This window comes from Benincasa hispida, chromosome 12 (assembly GCF_009727055.1).
Source record: "Benincasa hispida cultivar B227 chromosome 12, ASM972705v1, whole genome shotgun sequence".
NCBI classification, from domain to species: domain Eukaryota; kingdom Viridiplantae; phylum Streptophyta; class Magnoliopsida; order Cucurbitales; family Cucurbitaceae; genus Benincasa; species Benincasa hispida.
The window spans coordinates 24,312,573-24,321,000 of NC_052360.1; positions in this window are offsets into that span (position 1 = coordinate 24,312,573).

Below are 8,428 nucleotides of genomic sequence, written 5' to 3' on the forward strand. Positions count from 1 at the left end.
GCAGAATAACATCTTCACTTCTGCTCTCGCAGGTGAAGATGCCGTCGAGCATGCTTTAGCTAAACTCAGCTGATTTCCTTAACGAGGATTAACTCACTCGCTTAATCTTTCCCCTTTACTCAGGGGATTAGTGACACATGATGAAGAAAATGGATTATGAATGTGTGGAAAAGAATAGAGAGATGATAATGATTAAGATAATGATATTGAAATCTAGAGATCAGTGTTTGTTATAGATAGTGAATAAAGGATTAAAGATGAACACAGTAGATTAATGGAAAATAAGAACAACTACAGAAAGGGTGTCAATGTCTTGACATAGATCCCGATCGGAGACGATGTGCTTGCCAACATGTGGAAGAAATGAAGTGGACAACTTCCCTCTCAGGCTTGCTTTCCAAGTAGAAGTGACTTTTCGCACAGAGCTTCTTCTTCGGGAATGGAAATAATTTCTTGCTCAGAGACTTACCTTTCAGTCTTCTCTTGTTGTTCTCCCAGATTTTCTCTAAATTGTCTCTTCAGACCAGCCTTCACTCATTGAATTTGAGGAAGCTATTTATAAACCTTGGCTCCTTCTGTATTAGTGGTCCCACTTTGAAAATATGATAATTCCTGCCATGGCTTGGTGGAAACGTTCGTTCTATTCCATGATTGATTTGTCAGAATCGTACAACAGAAAAGCTGTACACTATCAGAAGTCCTTGCGAATGCATTGCTCTTTACATCTTCGATCGATCGTCGCATGCAATGTAGTTGTTTTGATCTTTTATTGATTGCCGCTTGCGGTGGAAATGCGTTGATCGCTTGAGTCCATGATTGATTGTCGCATGCGTTGCAATTGCGTTGTTCTTTTTCGTTCTTGATTGATTGTCGCATGCAATGTGGATACATTGTTGGTTTTTTTCCTCGAGCGGTTATCGCATGTAGTGACCTATTTCCTACAAAACAAAGACTTGGACATTCCATTTTGCCATCGCAATGGGGTTAGCGGGTGTGCTTACAAACTTTACAATCGTTTACCTTGCGCCAGCGATCATCTAGCAAAGCTATGTGATCATTTAGTAAATACTGCACGATCGTTTAGTTCGCACCTGCACGATTGTTTAGCTCGCCCAGCTGTCGTTTTGTAAATTTGTATTTACTTGACGGCCACTGTGAATTTCTATGTGCGGAGAGAAAACTCAAAATACTTTTTCCAACTTTTTTAAAAAACTTCTTTTCAAAATAGGAAACCACTTTTCTTTTAAACTCATGGTTACCATGATCCAATAACCATCCACTATTTTGGTTATTTAAAAGAAAAAGCATTAATTATCTAATAATTAATATTATTATAAACATAAATAATAACCAACTTATCATACTATATTTAGTTTTAATATTTCATCTCATGAAACATATAAACCATAGTTCTTTTTCTATTTCATGGTATTTAATGTAAATCTCATTTACATCAATCCTCCACTAGATGTATCTTAATACATCATACTGATTATATCATATATAATCAAAATACCTCTTGTCAATTTGAACATTTCAAATCAACAGCAAGAACTGATCCTCAACAGAATCCAAGCTACCAAGGGGACTTCATGGACCTGTAGCTCCGAAGCTCCATGGTATGTGAATAACTGACTAAACTCTTTAGTCACGGGATCCACCATTCGTAACAGCCAGGCACTTCACTAAAGACCGACAATTGAACTCTTCTTACTATAGATATATTATGTGTCCATCTTAACTAATCAATAGTGCGACAACCCTTCACAGATCGCTTGTAAGTACAACTGGGCCAATAACCGTTATGCCCCTGTAGTTACATATGTCTCCTTAAGTACCACTGCTCCTTCTAATGAACATAAGTCATAGTCCTACTATGACCGAGTCTTCTCTTCCAAAGAGAAGTTGTGGCCACTATGTTCAAGCCCCGGAATCAACCCTTAAGGGAGCAATCTCTCTACTTATCCCTGCTTTGGGAAAGAAATAAATTCCATTTTGTGGATTGAGTTCCCAGCTCCCAGATCAGACAAGTCCCCAAAAAGGTAGCCATGTTGAGCTGGAAATTTGGCTACTCTCACCTATACTAATCAAAGGACCACCCTCAAAGACAGAAGTTCAGTGAAATGCAAGTCTCTATTATCAAATTCGTGTCACCTATGGTCGTTTAGGTGAGATACAAGTCTCTAGTATCAACGGCGTTATATACAGAGTCTAGTCATCTCGTGGTTCAGGTCTTATATAAACTCTTTGTATAGGACACTCCCGCTCCACGTCTCCACATGAATAGTCAGGATCTACCATCTGTAGTAGTTTTACAACATTTACAAACCTCTACAAAGTGCGCCGTATCCGTAGTGTCACCAGGATCAAGTATCCCACCTTATTCCTTATACTACAGACCAATTTAGGATATCACTTAAGGCATGATCTACTTGTATATCACATATACATGTCTAAGTTCACATAATATAACCAAGGAGCTTTGTTGGATATGAGTAAATGCCAGAATTAAATAACACTTATTTTATTCATTGAACAATGTATATCTTTACAAAGCAACGCGACTCCGAGAGAATTAGGACACCAATCCCAACATTTGGGGCATGAGATGCTTCATTTAAACCTTTCACATTTCTCCTAAATAGTCCACACCGTGAGATCTACCCTCGGCCTTGCGGCACCTTTGATGTGTCCCCTTAACGAATGGTGTTTGGGTAGGTCAATATCAAAGTGGATGGAGAAAGTCTTCATAGTAAGTGGGAGCAGGAAGTGCGACAGCATATCCCTCGGTCTCCCTCGTTATGTTAAATAAAGTTACTGTGCATCGCCTCGAGGCACCCTGGGAGTGTCCCTCTAAACAATGGCAGTTTTGCACATTTCTTTATTTGATCTCCTATAAAAGGATAAGGTAACTTAGTCTCTTGTCCTAATCTACTTCTTCCCTATGGTGGGCTCATTAGGGCGGGACTCTGGCACCAAAAGCGAGGGGCTACACTTACGTGGAATAGTCAGAGATTAACAATTTTGGACCGAAAAATGGTGGCTGTTAGGTTCAATTCTAAGACTTGGTTATGCTTGATGGTTGAGAATGTTTCATCCCAGCGAATGGGCAACTGATCACCCCACCAGTGACATTTGTCCTGCCTCATTGGGGCATCATTGAAAAATAGAAGTCTATATATTATGGTACTTGAAACTATTTTGCAAAACTGATTGGTTTGAAAGTGGTTAAGAAAAATCTAATAAAAATTTGTTCATATTTTCAGCAACATTTTCAAAATGGCAACAGCCATGTTGGCACTATAAACGCTGAGAAACTTACTGGCAATAATTTCGCAACATGAAAACACATGATCACGACGATCCTGATCATCGAGGATCTAATGTTCGCTCTCACGGAGGCTTGTCCTCCTATTCCAACTCTGAATGCCGTTCAAAATTTTCGAGAGGCATATGAGCGATGGACAAGGGAAAATGAGAAGGCCTGAGCCTACATCTTGGCAAGTCTTTCTAAGTCTTAGCGAAGAAACATGAGCCTATGGTCTCAGCGCGTGAGATTATGAAGTCCCTATGGGGGATGTTTGGATAACCGTCTGAACAGCTTATGCATGAGGTTCTTAAATATATATTCAACTCCAAAATGGAAGAGGCACCTCTGTTCGTGAACATGTGCTTAACATGATGGTCGACTTTAATGTGGAGGAGTTGAATGGGTCTACCATCGATGAGGGCAGCCAGGTTAGCATAATCCTGCATTCTTTTCCTGAGAGCTTCCTGCACTTTGTTAGTAATGTGATTCTTAACAAAGGGAAATATAACCTTACAACTTTCCTCAACGAGTTGCAGACATACCAACTAAAAAGTAAGGAGAGGCAGAAGGGTGAGGCAAATGTTGCTTCATCCTCTAGGACGTTCCATAGAGGTTCGATCTCAGGAAGGAAGTCTGCACCTTCTACTTCTAACTCTGCAAAAGGGAAGAAGAAGAAGGGTGGTAAGGAAAAAAAGAAGGCACCTGTTAACCAACCGTTTGTCGCCCTAAGGAGGCATCCATAGGTTGCTAAGGGAAAGTGTTTCCACTGCAACCAAGATGGACACTGGAAGGAAAACTGTCCTCGATATCTGAAAGAGAATAAAGCAGCCAAGGTCGATAAAGGTAAATGTGGTTTACTTGTTCTTGAACCTTGTTTATTGAGAATGATGATTCAGGCGTCACTAACCATGTTTGTACTTCTTTTTAGGGGATTAGATCTTGGCGACAACTGGAGGCTGGTGAGATGACAATGTGAGTAGGCACCGGACACGTCATCTCAGTTGTGGTAGTGGGAGGACTCCAAGTAGCTTTACAGAATAGGTTTCTTATTTTACATGTGTTCGTTGGTTTTGTGATTCGAGCTTAGGAATGTATTGTATAAAATAATTGAAAAAATAAGTGTAAATATGAATGATGCATTGATGCGTTTATGATGCGTTAGTAACGCGTTGATGCGTTACTGATTTGCAACAGGATGCATGACACTCCTCTATTGACGTTCAAGTTTTCCTAAATCAGATCCAAGTATAAATCCAACACAGGTTCCTGGTAAGTCCAAGGTCGAACTCAGGGATTCAGAATAAAGCTAACGCAGACCTTGCATTGTAATTGTTGTAGAGATATCCTAAGTGTATGTAGAAATGAGTTATTTACACTAAGCTGTTGTGTGTGTGTGCAAGAAGATACAAAAGGATCAAGTAGAGAATGATGGGTCGTATGAAAATGGAGTTTGATGCAAGTGATATGCGTCGATCTAAGTTAGATGTACACGAACAAGAATATGATGTGAATGAGATGACTTGTTTATCTCCGTTTATGCGTTAGACTCTTCGAATCTTCTCAATGCGAATATCATACAACACCTATCTCTAGGATGTATGCGTCAAACACAGGATGCAATAAAACACCAGTGTGTTTATCTCTAGATGTACTAAGCGTTTTTAACTTGATGCTAGCTTACTTATTCTCTCGAATAATTTAAGCTAAAGCTGCTTTTACCAATTGATTTAATTGGCGTAAGTGTTCGAAATGGAATTTTTCATGAAGTTATAGATGCATCCAACATAAACAAGAAATAAACTATGGCAAAATATGATAGATCGAATATGTGAATTTATAAAGAAACTTATTGTCTTTACAAAACCAATACTTAATCAAATGAGAAGATTAAAGCGATAAATAAGATGAAATGAAAGGAGTCAAGCCGCAGTGTACAATCTCTTGTCCTCTTTGTCTCAATTCTAGTCGTGTACAACCACTTGTGGAAGAATTGGAAGAAATGTCTCTCTCAAGCTCAGCTTCCTCCGCTCCTTGATCGGCGATGGTGGTGGTTCTCTTCCCTCTTGTTCTTCTCAGCACCACAGCACAGCTCTAAAGATCTAAGATTTTAAACTAAGACTAAGCTTCAGAACTCAAACTGTTCATCTGGTGGGATTTCTTCTATTTATAGGCGTCGGTCTTCTCCAACTTGATGATGGGCAACATTAAATTCCATACCCTGGTCAGCTGCCTGACACTCAGATGCTTTTCAAACGCCGCCCATTGCAAATGCTCATGCTTGCAAGTGGTGATTTGACATAAACAGCCTGAATCAATGAATCTTCCTTGCGTTGAATCTCTCCGATGCATGCCCCATGCGTTAGACTTTGCCTATGACACTTTTCTTAATCATGTGTTAGCCTTTTATTGAGATCCTTCAATATCATGCGTTAGTGCCGCAGTATTTTAGCAATAAACATTCTTCTGCATGTGTTTGATAGTGTTCGAGTAATTCCATGTGTTTTCTCTAAAACTGATTAGATTTTTTCATTAAAGACCCTAATTGTTCCAACTTTTGAGGTATAATAACTTGTATTTCTACAAGTTATCACACCCCCAAATTTGAACAATGCTTATCCTCAAGCATCCATAAATAAATTCTTGTTATCTTATATGTCTTTAGTGTGCCAGGGTTCACCTCTCATCATATCCACTTATAAGCTTGAGACTGAGTTTGGAAATGTAACGCAGGTTGATTCTTTTTCTAAAAGGAAGAATGTTCTATTATCAGGTAATGTAGCAAGCTTTTTCGTTCAACAACTCCTTTCGTTTTCCATTCTTGTTTTTCTAAACCAGCAATGCCATTAGAATGCTTTTTAAATAATAGCTTGCCGACTAAAAAAGAAGAAAGTGTTAAATTTTTCGATTACCATGCATTGTTCTAGGTTGTCCCACTTTCGTTTTGGCTTACCCCTCAACGGGTGTCAATGCGCGATGCATCCACACTACGGGTGAGAGCCACGCGGTGTCATACGCAGCATCCAAGATACAACTTCTTTTAAACTAGATAAGTGTTTGGGACGCATTGGTCTAGGACACTTAACTACGTATTGGCTTGCCCCCACGGGGGTCATGCGAGCATCCAACTACGGCTAAGTGCCTGTTCCAACTTTTTAACTCATGCCAATTTGAGGTTTTCTTTTTAGAGTAATGACAGAGAAGTTTGCATTTAACATCTTTCTATTTTGTTTCCTTTCTTTTTGATGTTCTCGATTAATGCGTCTTAACTCGATTTCTCTCATCCACAAATTTGGAGATCAGCTAAATCCTCATTGCTAAAAGAGAAACAAAATTTTGAAAAGGCTTTGAGAGTTTCGAAAGGAGTTTTGATTTAAAGCTTTCATGCGTTAGAAAGAAAATATGTAGACTTTTTAGAAAAGTTCAGGCTTTGTTGATTTTCCTAACGCCTACTCTATACTTATAAATTTCGTATTGCTAATATCATTGAGGTAAAACAATACACAAGACTAGAAAAATAGCTAAAGAACAAAAAAAAGTATGCTAAGGAAAAATGCAAGGACAAAAAAATGATAGAAATTTCATTCATTTTCATTGGATAACTAATGGAATAAACAAACATGGCAAACATATACAAAATATTAATAGAAACAAAAACAAAAAACAAAAACAAAAACAAAGTAACCAACACCCCGAAACTTATTATGCTGGCGCGTCATCCCTGCGTTCTTCTACAGGGTCTTCATCCATGAAGTGCAGAGGGTTCCTAAGGTGAATAGGTAACGGTGGTAAGGTAAACATTCCAACCAAGACCTAATTAATATACCGCGTTGTGTAGACAAACTGGTCTTGCATTCTTCTTGTTTGCTGCCACAAGTAATCCCTTAGAACCCTATTTTGTTGTTAAAGAGTTTCAATGGACGCGGCTAGTGGTCTGAGTTGATCACTAATGAAAGTTTTCAACTCGTCAATATCCATGTGTGGTTGTGGCAGTGTTGGCTCTTCAGTTCTTTCAACCGAGTCTTCAATATTTCCTGTGTTACTTGACCCTAACCCAGTTGGTTCAAAAATAATTGGAGGTGGCACAAAAGTTGGAATTGGCGCTGGTAAGGGTGAAGAAGGGGGACTAGGGATTTCTTGATCTAAATTGGTAGTCTCGTGCTGCGTTGGATCGAGAATCCCTTCTTGCGGGGCCAAAGGTGAGTTTGGGAGAGGGATGTTTAAGTCTGGCTGCGCTTCTTCATCAGTTGACGCATTCTCTGCTTCATTATGTTCATTCTCCGAAGCTTCATCACTGTGTTCAATCACCCGAACGCGTCTTCTTTTGGGGGCGCGTTTGAAGGGTCGAGGTCTGGCTGCCATGTCCTTGTGAGGTAGGGTAGGCTGGTGCGGCAAACCACGAAGCAGATGCCTGATCAACTTGATATCCATCAGACCATCGATTTCCCCATAATCATCCCCTAGAGGAATGCCCCCGCATTCACACAGCGCACAGATCAACCAAGGGAAATAAATTTGTCCTCGTGGTTTGGCTTTAATGGCTTTGATCTAGTCCCTTATTATCCTCCCTACATCTAGAGTAATGTGTTACATGATACAGTAAGTGGCCAGGACGCGTTCTCTTGATAATGTCTCATCATGCGTTGTAGGCATGATGCTTTTCTTAATCAAATAATACCACAAGTTTACGTCTGGTTTCAGATTCCTGGAAGCTAAAATCTTTACTCCACTTCTTGATGTTTTCCATTTGCTTCCATGTTTGGCCACTACTCTTAACGCATCTTCTACTTGGCTTCGAGTCAGATGTTCCAAGATGCGATTTCCCTCTGTGTTCGGGTTACTTGTAATTTGTAATATTGAACACTTCATTAATTTTATCAGCTGAGAAACGCACCAAAACACCATCAACGAATGTCGTACTTCTCTCCATATCAAACTCACTACTATAAAATTGGCGGACAAGGTTGGGCCAAATCCTCGTATGCCCAACGCATAGTTGACCCCAGCCCATTGCATCCATAGTTTCGGTTATATATGGCAGCAATGGGTTACGTTCGGGGAAGAAGCCCTTCTCGGCAAGAATGTCACTAAACTAGCGCTTCCTTCCTTTCGTCATTTTAG